The sequence below is a fragment of the Rissa tridactyla genome, chromosome 11, assembly GCF_028500815.1.
Source record: "Rissa tridactyla isolate bRisTri1 chromosome 11, bRisTri1.patW.cur.20221130, whole genome shotgun sequence".
NCBI lineage: Eukaryota > Metazoa > Chordata > Aves > Charadriiformes > Laridae > Rissa > Rissa tridactyla.
Genome location: NC_071476.1, coordinates 69,235 through 85,620, shown reverse-complemented (window position 1 = coordinate 85,620; position 16,386 = coordinate 69,235). Strand labels below are relative to the sequence as shown.

Here is a 16,386-nt window from a genome sequence, read left to right as displayed (position 1 = left end):
ACGGCTGATGGCGCCCTCTGTGTCGTAGAGCCGTACGGCTCATGGCGCCCCCCAGTGCTGTACAGCTTTACTGCGCATGCGCGGTGTCTTTTCCGTAGAGCCGTATGGCTCATGGCGCCCTCTGTGCCGTACAGCCGTACGGCTCATGGCGCCCCCCAGTGACGTACAGCAGTACTGCGCATGCGCGGCGTCTTTTCCGTACTGCCCTATGGCTCATGGCGCCCTCTGTTCCGTACTGCCGCAGGGCTCATGGCTCCCCCTATGCCGTACAGCCGTACTGAGCTTGCGCGGCTTCTTTCAGTACAGCCGGACGGTTCATGGAGCCCCCCCAGTGCCGTACAGCCGTACGGTTCATGGCGCCCCCCAGTGCCGTACAGACGTACGGCTCATGGCGCCCTCTGTAGCGCACAGCCGTACGTCTCATGGCGTCCCCCAGTTCCGTACAGCCGTACTGCGCATGCGCGGCGTCTTTTCCGTACAGCCTAACAGCTCATGGCGCCCCCCAGTGCCTTGCAATCGTAGTGCCCATGCGCGGCGTCTTTTCCGTACAGCCGTACTGCGCATGCGCGGCGTTTTTCCGTACAGCCGTACAGCTCATGGCGCCCCCCTGTGCTGTACAACCGTTGGGGTCATGGCGCCCCCCAGTGCCGTACAGCCGTACTGCGTCTGCGCGGCGTGTTTTCTGTACAGCCGTAGGGCTCATGGCGCCCCCTGTGCCGCACAGCCGTACGTCTCAGGGCGCCCCCAGTGACGTACAGCCGTACTGCGCATGCACGGCGTCTTTCCGAACAGCCGTACGGCTGTTGGCGCCCTCTGTGCCGTATAGCCGTACGGCTCATGGTGCCCTCTGTGTCGTACAGCCGTACGGCTAATGGCGCCCCCCAGTGCCTTACAGCCGTACTGCGCATGCGCGGCGTCTTTTCCGTACAGCCGTACGGCTCATGGTGCCCTCTGTGCCGTACAGTCGTACGGCTCATGGCGCCCCCCAGTGCCTTACAGCTGTAATGCGCATAAGCGGCGTTTTTCCGTACAGCCGTACGGCTCATGGCGCCCCCCTGTGCTGTACAGCCATACGTCTCATGGCGCCCCCCAGTGCCGTGGAGCCGTACTGCGCATGCGCGGCGTCTTTTCGGTACAGCCGTACGGCTCATGGCGCCCCCTGTGCTGTACAGCCGTACGGCTCATGGCGACCCCCAGTGCCGTACAGCCGTAGGGGTCATGGCGCCCCCCAACGACGTACAGCCGTACTGCGCATGCGCGGCGTCTTTTCCGAACAACCGTACGGCTCATGGCGCCCCCCAGTGCCGTACAGCCGTACTGCGCATGCGCGGCGCACATTCCGTACACCCGTACGGCTCATGGCGCCCCCCAGTGCCGTACAGCCATACGGCTCATGGCGCCCCCCAGTGCCGTCCAGCCGTACTGCGGATGCGCGGCGTCTTTTCGGTACAGCCGTACGGCTCATGGCGACCTCTGTATCGTAGAGCCGTACGGCTCATGGCGACCCCCAGTGCCGTACAGCTGTACTGCGCATGCGCGGCGTCTTTTCCGTATGGCCCTAGGGCTCATGGCGCCCCCCGTTGCCGTACAGCCGTACTGCGCATGCGCTCTGTTTTTCCGTACAGCCGTAGAACTCATGGCGCCCCCCTATGCTGTACAGCCGTACGGCTCATGGCGCCCCCCTGTGCTGTACAACCGTAGGGGTCATGGCGCCCCCCAGTGCCGTGCAGCCGTACTGCGCATGCGCGTCGTCTTTTCCGTACTGCCCTACGGCTCATGACGCCTTTTGTGCCGCACAGCCGTACGGCTCATGGCGCCGCCCAGTGCCGTACAGCCGTACTGCGTATGCGCGGCGTCTTTTCCGTACAGCCGTACGGCTCAGGGCGCCCCCTGTGCCGCACAGCCGTACGTCTCATGGCGCCCCCCAATGACGTACAGCCGTACTGCGCATGCGCGGCGTCTTTTCCGTACCGCCGTACGGCTCATGGCGCCCTCTGTGTCGTAGAGCCGTACGGCTCACGGCCCCCCCCAGTGTTGTAGAGCCGTACTGCGCATGCACGGCGTCTTTTCCGTAAACCCGTAGGGCTCATGGCGCCCCCCAGTGCCGTACAGCCGTACTGCGCATGCGCGGCGTCTTTTCCGTACAGCCGTACGGCTCATGGCGCCCTCCGTGTCGCACAGCCGTACGTCTCATGGCGCTCCCCAGTGCCGTACAGCCGTACTGTGCATCCGCGGCGTCTTTTCCGTACAGACGTAGGGCTCATGGCGCCCCCCAGTGCCGTACAGCCGTACTGCGCATGTTCGGCGTCTTTTCCGTACAGCCTAACAGCTCATGGCGCCCCCCAGTGACTTGCAACGGTACTGCGCATGCGCGGCATCTTTCCCGTACGGCCGCACTGCGCATGCGTGGCGTTTTTCCGTACAGCCGTACGGCTCATGGCGCCCCCCTGTGCTGTACAACCGTAAGGGTCATGGCGCCCCCCAGTGCCGTACAGCCGTACTGCGTATGCGCGACGTCTTTTCCGTACAGCCGTACGGCTCATGGTGCCCTCTGTGTCGTACAGCCGTACGGTTCATGGCGCCGCCCAGTGCCGTACAGCCGTACTGCGCATGCGCGGCGCATATTCCGTACAGCCGTACCGCTCATGCCACCCTCTGTGCCGTAGAGCCGTACTGCGCATGCGCGGTGACTTTTCCGTACAGCCGTACGGCTCATGGCGCCCTCTGTGCCGTACAGCCGTACTGCGCATGCGCGGCGCATATTCCTTACACCCGTATGACTCATGGCGCCCCCCAGTGCCGTACAGCCATACGGCTCATGGCGCCCCCCAGTGCCGTACAGCCGTACTACGCATGCGCGGCGTCTTTTCCGTACAGCCGTGCGGCTCATGGCGCCCTCTGTGCCGCACAGCCGTACGTCTCATGGCGCTCTCCAGTGCCGTACAGCCGTACGGCTCATGGCGCTCCCCAGTGCCGTACAGCCGTACTGCATAGCCACGGCGTCTTTTCCGTACAGCCGTACGGCTCATGGAGATCTCTGTGTCGTAGAGCCGTACGTCTCATGGCGCCCCCCAGTGCCGTACAACCGTACTGCGCATGCGCGGCGTCTTTTCCGTACAGCCGTAGGGCTCATGGCGCCCCCAGTGCCGTACAGCCGTACTGCGCATGCGCGGCGTCTTTTCCGTACAGCCTAACAGCTCATGGCGCCCCCCAGTGCCTTGCAACCGTAGTGCACATGCGCGGCGTCTTTTCCGTACAGCCGTACTGCGCATGCGCGGCGTTTTTCCGTACAGCCGTACGGCTCATGGCGCCCTCTGTGTCGTACAGCCGTACGGCTCATGGCGCCCCCTAGTGCCGTACAGCTGTACTGCGCATGGGCGACGTCTTTTCCGTACAGCCGTACGGCTCATGGCGACCTCTGTGTCGTAGAGCCGTACGGCTCATGGCGCCCCCCAGAGCCGTACAGCCGTACTGCGCATGCGCGGCGTTTTTCCGTACAGCCGTACAGCTCATGGCGCCCCCCTGTGCTGTACAGCCGTACGGCTCATGGCGCCCCCCTGTGCTGTACAACCGTAGGGGTCATGGCGCTCCCCAGTGCCGTGCAGCCGTACTGCGCATGCGCGGCGTCTTTTCCGTACTGCCCTACGGCTCATGGCGCCTTTTGTGCCGCACAGCCGTACGGCTCATGGCGCCGCCCAGTGCCGTACAGCCGTACTGCGTATGCACGGCGTCTTTTCCGTAGAGCCGTACGGCTCATGGCGCCCCCTGTGCCGCACAGCCGTACGTCTCATGGCGCCCCCCAGTGACGTAGAGTCGTACTGCGCATGCGCGGCGTCTTTTCCGAACAGCCGTATGGCTCATGGCGCCCTCTGTTCCGTACAGCCATACGGCTCATGGCGCCCCCCAGTGCCGTACAGCCGTACTGCGCCTGTGCGGCGTCTTTTCCGTACAGCCGTACGGCTCATGGCGCCGTCTGTGCGCACAGCCGTAAGGCTCATGGCGCTCCCCTGTGCCGTACAGCCCTACTGCGCATGCGCGGCGTCTTTTCCGTACAGCCGTACGGCTCATTGCGCCTTTTGTGCCGCACAGCCGAACGGCTCATGGCGCCCCCCAGTGCCATACAGCCTTACTGCGCATGCGCGGCGTCTTTTCCGTACAGCCGTACGGCTCATGGCGCCCTCTGTGCCGCACAGCCGTACGTCTCATGGCGCCCCCCAGTGACGTACATCCGTAATGCGCATGGGCCTCGTATATTCCGTACAGCCGTAGGGCTCATGGCGCCCCCTATTGCCGTACAGCCGTACTGCGCATGCGCGGCGTCTTTTCCGTACAGCCGTACGGCTCATGCCGCCCTCTGTGCTGCACAGCCGTACGTCTCATGGCGCCGCCCAGTGGCGTACATCCGTACTGCGCAGCCGCGGCTTCTTTTCCGTACAGCCGTACGACTCATGGCGCCCTCTGTGCCGTACCGGCCTAGGGCTCATGGCGCCCCCCAGTGCCGTACAGCCGTACTGTGCATGCGCGTCGTCTTTTCCGTACAGCCGTCCGGCTCATGGCGCCCTCTTTGCCGTACAGCCGTCCGGCTCATGGCGCCCCCCTCTGCTGTATAGCCATAGGGCTCATGGCGCCCCCCAGTGACGTACAACCGTACTGCGCATGCGCCGCGTCTTTTCCGTACAGCCGTACGGCTCATGGCGCCCTCTGTGCCGCACAGGCGTACGGCTCATGGCGCCCCCCAGTGACGTACAGCCGTACTGCGCATGCGCGGCGTCTTTTCCGTACAGCCGTACGGCTCATGGCGCCCTCTGTGCCCCACAGCCGTACGGCTCATGGCACCCCCCAGTGCCGTACAGCCGTACTGCGCATGCCCGGCGTCTTTTCCGTACAGCCGTACTGCTCATGGCGCCCTCTGTGCCGCACAGTTGTACGGCTCTAGGCTCCCCCCAGTGCCTTACAGCCGTACTGCGCATGCGCGGCGTGTTTTCCGTACAGCCGTACGGCTCATGGCACCCTCTGTGCCATACAGCCGTACGGCTCATGGCGCCCCCCAGAGTCATACACACGTACTGCGCATGCGCGGCGTCTTTTCCGTACAGCCGTATTGCGCATGTGCGGCGTCTTTTCCGTACAGCTGTACGGCTTATCGCGACTTCTGTGCCCTACACAGGTACTGCGCATGCGCGGCGTCTTTTCCGTACAGCGGTACGGCTCATGGCGCCCTCTGTGCTGTACAGCCTTACGGCTCATGGCGCCCCCTTGTGCCGTACAGCCGTACGGGTCATGCCGCCCCCCAGTGCCGTACAGACGTATAGCGCATGCGCGGCCCCTTCTCCCGTAGAGGCGTATGGTGCATGCACGGCGTCTTCTGCAGTAAAAGCGTACTGCGCATGGCGCCCCCCAGTGCCATAGAGCTGTACTGCGGATGTGCGGCACTTTCTGCCTTACAGCCGTTCTGCGCATGTGCGGTGCTTTCTGTTGCCGGGAGTCCGGTGAGCTCTGTGCCACCTGGGGCACGATCAATGCCGCCCGCCCGGCCTCTAGAGCGGCCACCGGTGCTCCAGTTTCGACTCTTATTCGTTACTGCGCCCCGTCTGTGCTGAGCAGTTTTCTGGCTGTACACCTACATGGCCCCGCCATCCTCCAGGACCCCGGAAGTGCCCCCTCAGTCCTCCAGCGCTTGTCTCTGTGGCATTTTAGTCCTCCAGGGGCCCCCTCAGATTGCAAAAATAAAGCCACCCCTGCAGAATTCTCTTCTTTACAGCAACAACTGGACAGAAATCAAACAACAGCGGTAAGAAAATCACCAGAGATGAGTCCCAAGTGGAAATAAGCAGGAGTGGTGCCTTGCCTGCTGGGAACTTAAAGCAGGAGAAAAGGGCCTGCTGTTCCTGTGGCTGCCTTCATGTCTTCTTGGCGAAGGCGGGGGAGGTGTCGGGGAGGGGTGGCCCCGCCCCTTTCCCAGGGGATTGTGGGAAGGGCAGTGGGCAGGGCCCCAGGGTATATGAGCCACAGGCTCGCATAGGCTCTAGTTCTGCTGCTAGGCCCCTGTGGGGTTAGCGCTCTGCTGGTTCTTCAGTTTGTTGCAGCTTTGGGGCAGGCTCAGCTGTTTGGGTAGGCGTGTTTTGGCATTTAGGGAGGCAGAGCTAAGAAGGCTGAGCTAAGACCTTCAGGACCAGTAAACCTCCAGCCACCTGTATAGTAGAAAGTTGACCGGTATGCTGCTTTTTTGTTTCCTTTTTTTCAGGTCAGTAACTTTGTGATGAGTGTTTAGGGGTGCCCAGATGTTTTAATAGTATGCTTTTATTTATTTTAGGAGCGCTGCATTTTCCTATAATTCCTGACTGTATTGAAGAGGCAACTGTGGGTTTTTTTATTGGTTTTGCAGTATGCTGTGTGAGTTGCTGCTATTGTTTCTCTTAATTGGGTTGATGATGAGAAAATATCTTGTAAGGGTTTGGGTGAGCATTTTGTATGCATCTGCATATGGCACTTTAGCATTTCTCAAAAAAGCAGCAGGGATGTAAGGCGTAGCGTCATTCAGGGTATGGCATGGCTCATCACCTTTCCCCATCTCCTGCAGAGTGCAATGGTGTCCCTAGAGTTTTTGCAGCTTGCAGCAGGCCCCCCGTAGATTGTATCAGGACATTACTTATTTTGTGGGTCTGATGCAGAGCCCAGAGTCTGTAGAAAGAGAGAAGATGGGAGGTGCCTGCGGAACGCAGGGCACGGCTCAGAAGAGTCCTGAGGAGCAGCTGACGCAGGGGGTTCAGGTTCGCAAATACACGATAGGAACTGTCAGGAAGAAGTAGGGGTCCTCCCCTGACAGTTGCGGAGAAGGGAAGGAGTTTCTCAAGTTTTGGTGCTGGGGGTTGGCTAGGAGAGGGAGGCGGGTTCATCAGCCTTTGTCGTATCGGTTTTGCCTTTGGATTTGGGTGTCGACAGGGTCTGGTCTGCTCTAGTCTCTTGCATTTGAGGTGAGCTGCACAGTATGGAGGAGGAGCACGGGACTGGTGATTTCACAGAAATGCAATGGTAATTTTGTGTTTGTTGGTATCTTAGGTGCCATAAATAATTGTTGCTGCAGCCTCTGACTCTGGAATCAGCGCGAAGTGGGTGAGAGGATTGCTGTGGCACCTCTGAGGATGAGGGTGTTGTGGAAGAGGTTGTCATCTACCCTCATGGCAGGTGCTGCTGGAGCTGTGGTTTCTTTGTGTTTTGCAGATGAATAGGAACCTGGTGACTTCAGGAACACATCAGTTAGCAGTTTGTGGTGTTTTTTTTGTCAAGGATGAATTCAGAGCCCTGGCCGTCTGAAAGCTAAGTAGAGGGACAGGTGCTGGAGGGGGGCCAAGGTTGATGGTTTCAGGGAAGAGATTTAAAGCCGGGGTAGAGCAGAGGGCTATGTGGGAGCAGTCTCCTCTGAGTAGGTAATGGGAGCGGGTTCCTCTTCAGCACAAAGCTAGTGTGTGCTGGGCAGGGCAGTTCTGGCCTGTGTCTTCGGCCTTGTGTAGTTTGTGTGCTCTGTCTTCTGTGTCTTGGACTTTCCTTAGGTTTTCATGTCCTTGTTGCTCTCTGCACTCAAGGGGCATGGCATGTGCCTCGGGCAGCCCCATAGGATCTCGAATGCCTGTGCTAATTTGCAGAGTGCCCAATGGGCACTTCTTTTCTTGCATAACAATTTTAAAGCACCAATCGGACTTGCCTCTCAGACGCTTCTGGACGGTCCTCTTCTGCAGTGTCGTTCACAGCTGCATGAGCAGCTCTGTTCTCTGAGCTCTAGCAGCTCTAGCCACCTACTTTTACACACGGGGATTTCTTCCCTGCATCCTTACGTTCTCAGGTCTTGAAGCCAGGCTTCCTGCACATATGTCATCTCTGTTTTGACAGGAACTTCTTGGAATGGGCCATTACATTTGACTCTTTTATGGCTTGGCCATAGAACCTGCTCACGTCAGCGCTGTGGCCCTGTCGGTCTTCTTGCCCAACAGCATCTCTTGTCTGAAAGTTGTTCTTCTTGTGGAGAGTTTTCTCTCATCTTGGAATCACGTTGTCTCTAGTGCTGTGTGGTGTTGGGCTGCACGTGGGTGTGTTTGGTGTGGAGCTGCCCTGCCTGGGGGTGTAGAGTCAGGGGTAGGGGGAACAGCAATAAGAGTCTATGGGTAATATGTTGATCTGCCAAGACTGTTGAGGCAAAGGTGTTACAGTCATCTGGGATCAAGCAGCCATCAGCAGGGACGGTCATTTCCATAGTGTTTTGTGGAGATGATTGGAGCCTTCTGGGAGGCCCTGTTTGGTGGTCGTGAAGCAGCTTGAAGGTGTGAAGGCTCATATGTGTGGGGATTAAGGTTGGGTCCCATTTTTTTTAATGGCAGGCTGTAGTTGGAGCCTAGATGGTATTCCTAAATGGAAGCAAAACCCCTGGAATTGTCCAGCTACTCATCAGCCTCTGGGTGACTTGTTTACTAATTTTTTCAGCTGTGGAGGGACAAGATGCGTACCAAAGAGTGACGGACGCGGCAAGTGGGGCCGCGTAAGAAGGTGGGTCAGTGCATGGTGCTGGAGGGAAGATGTGACCGGTGGCTATGCAACTATATGATGGCTTGGTGGTGGGGTGTTTTTGTTTTTGTTTTTTTTTAATTTTGAAGGTGTGAAGTGATGAGTAAAGCAGGATATTGGCACCGGATGTGACTCGGGCAAGGCGAGCAATGACTAGTGGGCTGAAGCAGCAATTCTTTCTCAGATGTTGTATGGTGGGTGAAGTTTTAAGTGTCCTTTGGGTCTGTTTTCCAGGTGGTCTGTAAGCCTCAAAGCGGCATCCCGAAACCATAGAGGGCAGGTGGGCGAGAGGCCAGGGTAAAGGAGCAGGAGACAGGAATGGCTGTGGGCAAGCTGAGGTTTTGGGCAGTATCTCAGCCTATGCCTTTTGGTTGGCTTTTTTTTTTTTCAGGTGCAGGGGACAGGCTCAGAGGGGTTAAGCCGCATGCTGATGAGTGGGCTGAGAAGGTGAGGTGGTTGTGGGCCATATTGGTGACTAATGGTGAAGTATTATATGGCAACTTGGTTAAGTATTTACCTTCTGGTTTTGCAGGCGCCCTGTGAGCCATCTTTGGAAGCGGACGAGCATTAGAGGTGAGCCGAGGCAGTAGCGAGGAGGAGCTTGGGGCTGGTGACTTCTCACACGTGCAACAGTCGTTTTGTTTCTTGGTATCTCAAGCAATGATGGCAACAGCATCTGATTCTGGAAGGAGCAGGCGAGTGGAATCCCATTGTGCTTTTGAGGAAGCGGAAGTTGTGGAAGAGGTTGGTGCTGACCTCTCTGAAACTTCTTGCTGGCACTGTTTTGTTTTCTTTAACTGCAGATGATGAAGAGGAACCCGGTGACTACAGGAATATCCCAGATAGTTGAGGTGCTGGGTTTTTTTTGCCAACAAGGGATTTAAGACCTCCAGCCCTCTGAAAGATAAGTTGAGCAGCCAGAGCTGGGGAGGGCTTGGGAGGAGGGGAGAAGTTTGGGAGTTGCAGGAAGGCATCTTAGAGAAGGGCAGAGGGCTGGAGCAGTCCCCTTTGGGCAGGTAAAGGGAGCGGGTTAGTCTTCAGCACGATGCTAGCATGAGCCGGGCAGGGCGGTTCCAGCCTGTGTCTGTTGTGTTGTTTGTGTGGTGTGTTTTCTGTGTCTTAAACCTTCCTTGGGTCTCAATGTCCTCTTTAGGCTTGAGGAGCACGGTCTGTACTTCAGGCACCATCCCTAGAGCCTTGAATGCCTGTACTCATTGGCATTGCCCCAGTCGGGTGCTGCTTTTCTTGCATCATAAGCTTAAAGTGTGGCTGGGTCCTGCATCTCAGAAGTTTCTGGACGGTCCTCGTTTGCAGCATTGTTCCTGGCTGCAGGAGCAGCTCTGTTCTCTAGCCATCCATTTTCAGTGATTGGGACTTCTTCCCTGCATCCTTAAGTTCTTAGGTCTGGAAGCCAGGCTTCCTGCACGTACATCTTCTCCGTTTGAGAGTCACTTGTTTTCCCGGGCCATTACGTTGTACTCATTTCCTAGGGTTTCCCTACAGCCTTCTCATGTTGCTGTCATGGTCCCGCAGGTCTTCTTGCCTGACAATCACTTATGTCTGGGTGTCATCCTTCTTGCTGAGAGTTTTCCCTCATTGGTGAGGGGCATTGTTTGTAGTGTTCTGTGTAGTGTTGGTCTGTGCTTGTGTGTGTTTGGCTCGGAGCTGCTCTGCCTGGTCATGTAGAGTCAGGGGTAGGTGGAACAGCAAAAGAGTTTGTGGTTAATATGTTGATCTAACGAGACTGTTGAGGCAAAGGTGGTAGAGTCAACTCCCATCAAGTAGCCATCAGCAGGTGGTGTGGGCAGCTCCTTAATTAATGGGGTGGTTTTGGGATGAGCAGAGCTATGTGGGAGGGGCTGTTCAGCAGTAGTGAAACAGACTGCATCTCGAAGACATTAAGGCTGCTTTGTGTGGGGTGTAATGTTTGTGTATTTTTTTTTTTTAATGTCAGGCTGTAATTGTACTCCAGATGGTCTTTCTAAGTCAAAAGAAGACCTTTTCAGGGTGGTGTGTAGTGTCACACTGGGTTCCCCCTAAAAGAGGCAGTTCACAGCCCAAAAATGCCTGAAAATCCATGGGGGGAATGTGTGTTTAAAAAAATAATAAAACCTGTATATATGGGTATGAGGCATTGAAATAAAGAACAATTTCTCATTTTTATACATATTGAAAAATATGAGTTTATGTATATAAAAAGGAGTTCAAAATAAAAACCTCTCTCTGCTATATTATATAAATGATGTTACCGTATTAAAAGATCTGTCCCATAGCCAATTTTTGTCTTCATGGTTCTCTCTCTGTCTGGCTCCCTCTTGCTTTCTCCTGTCTGGTCTGTAGCCCATCGCTGTCTTCTTTCCCCTGTGGCTCCCTTTGCCTGTTCCCTGCCGCCCCCGCTTCTCTGCCCTGGAGCAGATGGCTGTTGTATTGGGTTTACGTGACAAGGTCTTTGCGGGGGCAGGGGCTGCAGGGGTGGGTTCTGTGAGAAGACACCAGAAGCTCCCCCCACGTTGGGCACAGCCAGCTCAGAGAGGGACCTGCCGCTGGTCAAACACCACTGTGGTCAGCAACACTGGCCAGGAGCGGAGCAGAGAGTCCCCTGCAACCCGTGGAGGCCCCGCTGTTGGAGCAGAAAAAGAGGGCGAGGAGGAGGGAGCGGCAGAGACAATGCGAGATGAACCGACCACAGCCCTGACTCCCTGTCACCCTGCGTTGTCCGGGGGTACGATGTAGACAAGTCGTGAGTGAAGATGATCCCAGAAAAAAAGAGGGGTAGTGGGAAGGTGTTTTTTAAATTCATTTTTATTTCTCATTATTTGATTGACAATCAATTAAATGAATTTCCCCAAATCAAGTCTGTTGCTCTTGTGACTATGAGCGATCTCTTTGTCCTTGTCTCAACCTACAAGCTTTTTGATTTTAATTTCTCCCCTTGTCTCGTTGAGGAAGGGCAGCGACAGAGTGGCTGGGTGGGTACCCAGGGGCCAGCCAAGGTCAATCTACCACAGATTACTTCTACTACGCTCCCTGTCCTTGTTTTTTCATGCTTGACTATGTTTCTTGTACCCAATCTCTTTTGAAACTTAATTTCTTACTTTCCATCTCTTTCTTTCTAATTCTTGCTTATGTTTCTTGATCCCAGTTAGTTTTAAATTATTCTTGCTACCTTTCCCTCTGTCTGTCTCCCCAAAATAAATTTTAATTTCTTTCCCGTGTTCTTGTACCCTGTCGCTTTTCATAATTGTCTTCCTCCATCTCTTTCTGTGCAGTCCTGCGTACCTATCTTTTAAGTCTTGGGTATGGTTCCTGTATCCTGTGCCTTTCGAAATTTTGTGTCTACATCTCCTTCTAACCATTTCCCTGTCTATAATTCCCCATTCTTCCCTCTCTGTCCTGCACGCTGTCACTATTTTCATTTTTTTTCTATAGCTCCCTGTTATTTTTTGCTAATGTATCTTGTACCCTGTTGTTTTTCGAAGTTTTCTTTCAACGTGTACTTCTGTCGGGGTCCCTGTTTCTATTTTTTATTTCTTCATGATGTTACTTTCCCCCCGCTCCTTTGTCTTGTCTCTGTTTTCTTGTCCTGCTGGTCCCTTCCGCCTCTCTCTCCTGCTCCCAGTCTCTCTTATTTATCCTTCCATCTCTCTGTCCCTGGGCATTTTTGCACAGTCTCTCCCCTCTCCTCTCTCTGCTCTTCTTGGTGGCATCCCCTTCCCTGCCTTCCTGCCCCACACCCCTTCCCTATGTCCCTCTGTTCTTCCTCCTGCTTTTTCCTTCCCTTTTCTCCTGCTGTCCTGTCGCCTTTGGGCACTGAGCCTCGTAGCCAACTCGCTGCCGGGATTTCTTGGGCGCATGAAGGAAGAAACACTTCCTGCCCCCTCTGTCCCCCTGGATGCATTTGCTGCCCCCAGAGTGCAGAGCTGGCTGTCTGGGAGAGGCTGAGGGGAGGGGGTGATGTGCTGTGGGGCTTTGGCAATGGCCCCTGTTTCCAGTGGGCTCCAGCTGGGGCTGAGGCAGCCCAGGTGGGACCCATGAGGTGAGCATGGGCTGGGCCAAGGGCTTAAAAAGGCTGCAGGTGGGGATGGGCCTGCTGTGCTGAGGGTTTCTAGCTGGGGAGAGGGGTGCCTGGGCATGGCTGCCTGCTGGAGCTGGCTGAGGAATGAAATAAAGGGGGTTCCACAGGCAGGTGCCTCCAGCCAGGAAAGGACGGTCCCCGCAGCGAGGAAGGATCCCTCCCAGCCATCCCTGACCGAGGGCACCACCAGCACAGAGCACTGGGAGTTCGCTGCCTCCGTCGGCTGCGTGTGTGAGCCACCGTGCCTCTGGGATGCCTTGTGGGAGAAGAGCATTGAGGCACCCACCACCCGCTCCTAGGCAGGCAAGGGTCAGGCCGCCTGCACCACAAAGGAGGAAGGGGCAGAGAGAGAAGCCTCTGGGCAGTGAAGGTCTCCCACACGTGCCAGGAGCTGCGGTGAGTCACCTGCCCTCTCGTGTGTGTCCAGGCCCTTCCCTGCCACGCTTCTCCCGATCTCTGCCTGCGTCCTTGCCTGACCCAGGCTCTGGCTCCCCAAAAGTTTTTGCTCTTCTGCAAATGCCACCCTGTACTCCGTCCCCTTCTCCGTTTCCTTTCTGTGCCTCTGCCTTCCCAGCTCCCCATCCGCTATTATTTCACTCTTCCCACACTGCCTTCTTCGCTATTCCTTGTGAAAATTGCATTTGTAGGTCTCCCTCTACCCAGCGACCCGTCTCTATTTCCAGTGACTCCCTCTGCTCCACCCTGCATCCCTCTTCCATTGTCCTCTGCCTGTAGCTGTCGGTCTGACTCCATCTCCTGCTATTTAACTTCCTACCTACCTGTATGACCAGTACCCCGTTGCTTTCCAAATTTTCTTTCTGTGTCTCCATTTACCCAGATCCCCATCTATGTTTTTTAATTCTTCTTGCTTGTCCTCTGCTATGTTACTTTTAAAATTTTGTTTCATTGTCTTTATTTATTCAGTTTGCTGACCCTATTTTTTTCTCCCTCTTTTCTTAATCTGTTTGTTTTTTAAATTTTCTTTCTATCAACTTTTATCCAGTTTGCCATCCTCACCTTTTTATTTTTCTTGTCTTTCTCTTACCACCTCACTTTAAAAATTCTCTGCCTACTTTTATGAAGCTGCCAATACCGATTTTTGTTTCTTCTGCATCGGTCTTGTACTTCATTGCCTGTAAACATTTTTATTTAGTTCGCTGTCCCTATGTTTGTTTTTTTTTCCTTTCTTTCCATAACCACTCTCGCTTTTAAAAGGTTCTTTCTGTCCACTTTTATCTCATTCGCTGTGTGTATTTTTAATTTTTTTTCCTAATTCATTAATGCAGAGGCTTTTTAAAATTTTCTTTCCACATCTCCATTGTATTTTGATGTCCATATTTCCTAATTATTTCCTTTTGTTTCGCCAATCCCCATCACTTCTTAAATTTCTTACTTTTATCCTGTTTATTGTCTTTATTGCTTATCTTTTCTTTTAATTATTTCTTGTCTTTACTTACTACCGTTGTATTTAAAATTTTCTTTCTACATCTGTTTTTTTTCGCCATCCCTAATTTGTAATATTTCTCTTTATTTACCCTACTGGCTAGCACTTTTTAACTGTTCTTACTATGCCTACTTTTGTTCCCTTTGCTGTCATTTTAAAATTATTTATTGTCTTTCCTTAGTGCTGTTGCTTTTTAATTTTTCCTTCTACGTCTCTGATTTAGTTTGCCATTGTTATTTTGTAATTTGTTTCCTTGCTTCTTTAATCATGGATGCTCTTAAGATTTTCTGTCTACATTTATCTCCTTTGCCATCTTTATTTTTAATTATTTCTCATCCTTCCTTAGTGCCTTTTGTTTTTAGATTTTCTTTCTACGTGTTTTAAGTTCGCTGTTTCTATTTTTTAATTTTTTCCTTATTTTCTTAATCCCTGTTACTTACATAATTTTATGTTTGAGCTCTTTCCCTCAGAAACCTGTCCTCGGGTTTGTTTGTGCCTCAGAGCCCTCTTATCATCCTCTGCGCCATCTAGGATGCTTCCATTTGGTCCCTGGCCTCCTGAGGACGTCTGTACTCTGTTCCAGTACCCCCCGGACTTCCTCCTCATGTCCCTGTACCTTCTTCGGTCTCTCTGGCCCATTCAGGACCCCTCTTGTGGTGTCACGACAGCTATAGATGCCTTCAAGGTTGCCCTTAGCACATCTTCAGCTTTGTCTTGGACCTCGCACACCCCTCTCTTTCCCTCAGAAGGCTTCCCAACTCCATATCTGTGAGCTGGTGTCCGACACTGAAGTTTTGCTTAGCGTAAGTACCTAGACTGGCGAAGCCTTACCTGCGAGATGTAACCTAGCAGCATAGCAAACTTTGTCTGAACTCCTCCTTAGTTCAAGAAGGATGGATAGTAGTTGTGTTTTACTTTGATACATTGTAACTTAACTAACACAATGAAATTCCATAAGTGATGTTAATGAAGATTATACGCTTAACATTATGAATAACAGTGACCGTTATGACCAAAGGAAAGGGAACTCTAATTCTTGGAAATGAAGAAAGGGACATTTCTATCCCCACGGTCCCCCAGGTCGTCTTGCCTGACGGTGACCTCAGTCCGGATGTCATCCTTCTTGCTGAGAGTTTTCTCTCATCTTTGTGGTGTGTTGTTTTTAGCGTTCTGTGTAGCGTCGGTCTGTGACTGTGTGTCTGGCTCGGAGCCTTGCTGCCTGGGTGTGTAGAGTCCAGGGCAGGCAGAATAGTGATGAGAGTCTGTAGTTAATATGTGGATCTGTCAAGAAGTGGGGCTCCTTCCCTGACGGCTCGGGAGAAGAGAAGGGGTTTCTAAAGTTTTGGTGCTGGGGGATGGCTAGGAAAGGGGCGTGGGTTCATGAGTCTTTCTCGGACAGGTTTTGCAGTTGGGTTTGGGTATTGATGGGGTCTGGTCTGTTCTAGCCTCTTGCATTTGAGGTGAGCCAGATAATAGCGAGGAGGAGCACAGAACTGGTGATTTCACAGAAATGCAATGGTAACGTTGTGTTTCTTGGCATCTTAGGTGCCGTGAATAATTGTCGCTGCAGCTTTGGCCTCCAGAATCGGTGTGGAGCAGGCGAGCGGAACGCCACGGCGTTTGGGAGGATGCGGGTGTTGCAGAAGAGGTTGGCATCTCCTCTCAAGGTGCTTATTGCTGGTGCTGTGGCTGCTTGTGAGATTTTTTTTTTTCCTTTTGCAGAGGAAGAGGAGGAACTTGGTGACTGCAGGCAGATATCAGATGGCTGTTTTTTTGTGGATTGCGTCAAGGATGGATTCCAACCCCCGACCCTCCAAAAGATAAGTTGAGAGACTGATGCCGGAGAGGGGCCAAGGGGACGAGGTTGACAGCTGCAAAAAGGGGTCTTTGAAGTTAGCATAGTGGTGAGGGCTGTCCCTGGGCACAGTCTCCTTTGGGCAGGTCAAGGATGTGGCTTACTGCTCAGTGTGATGCTAGCGCATCCCGGGCAGTGCGGTTCCAGCCTATGTCTGTTGTCGTGTCATTCGTGTGGTCCGTGTTGTGCGTTGTAGACCTTTCTCGGGTCTCGAGGTCACCTTTAAGCTCCAGGAGCACGGCGTGGCGCCTCGGGCACCCTCCCTAGGGTCTCGAACGCCTGCACCTGTGGGCATAGCACCAATCGGCTGCCACTTTTCTTGCGTTAGAAGCTTAAAGCATAGATTGGTCTTGTGTCTCAGAAGCTTCTGGACGGCCCACTTCGGCAACTGGGACTTCTTCCCTATGTCATTAACGTTCTTAGGTCTTGAAGCCAGGCTTCCTGCACATACATCTT

General features: G+C 53.9%; 1 long non-coding RNA gene across 1 annotated transcript; it reads left to right on the top strand.

Annotated features, from left to right (window-relative positions):
• The first annotated feature begins 7,142 nt into the window (after positions 1–7,142).
• On the top strand, positions 7,143–15,927 carry LOC128916330 (uncharacterized). Its single transcript, XR_008468923.1, has 7 exons — positions 7,143–8,538; positions 8,646–9,003; positions 9,089–9,407; positions 10,897–11,278; positions 12,739–13,027; positions 15,621–15,723; positions 15,798–15,927. It is a non-coding gene; the product is annotated as an uncharacterized LOC128916330 (long non-coding RNA).
• Positions 15,928–16,386: the final 459 nt, after the last annotated feature.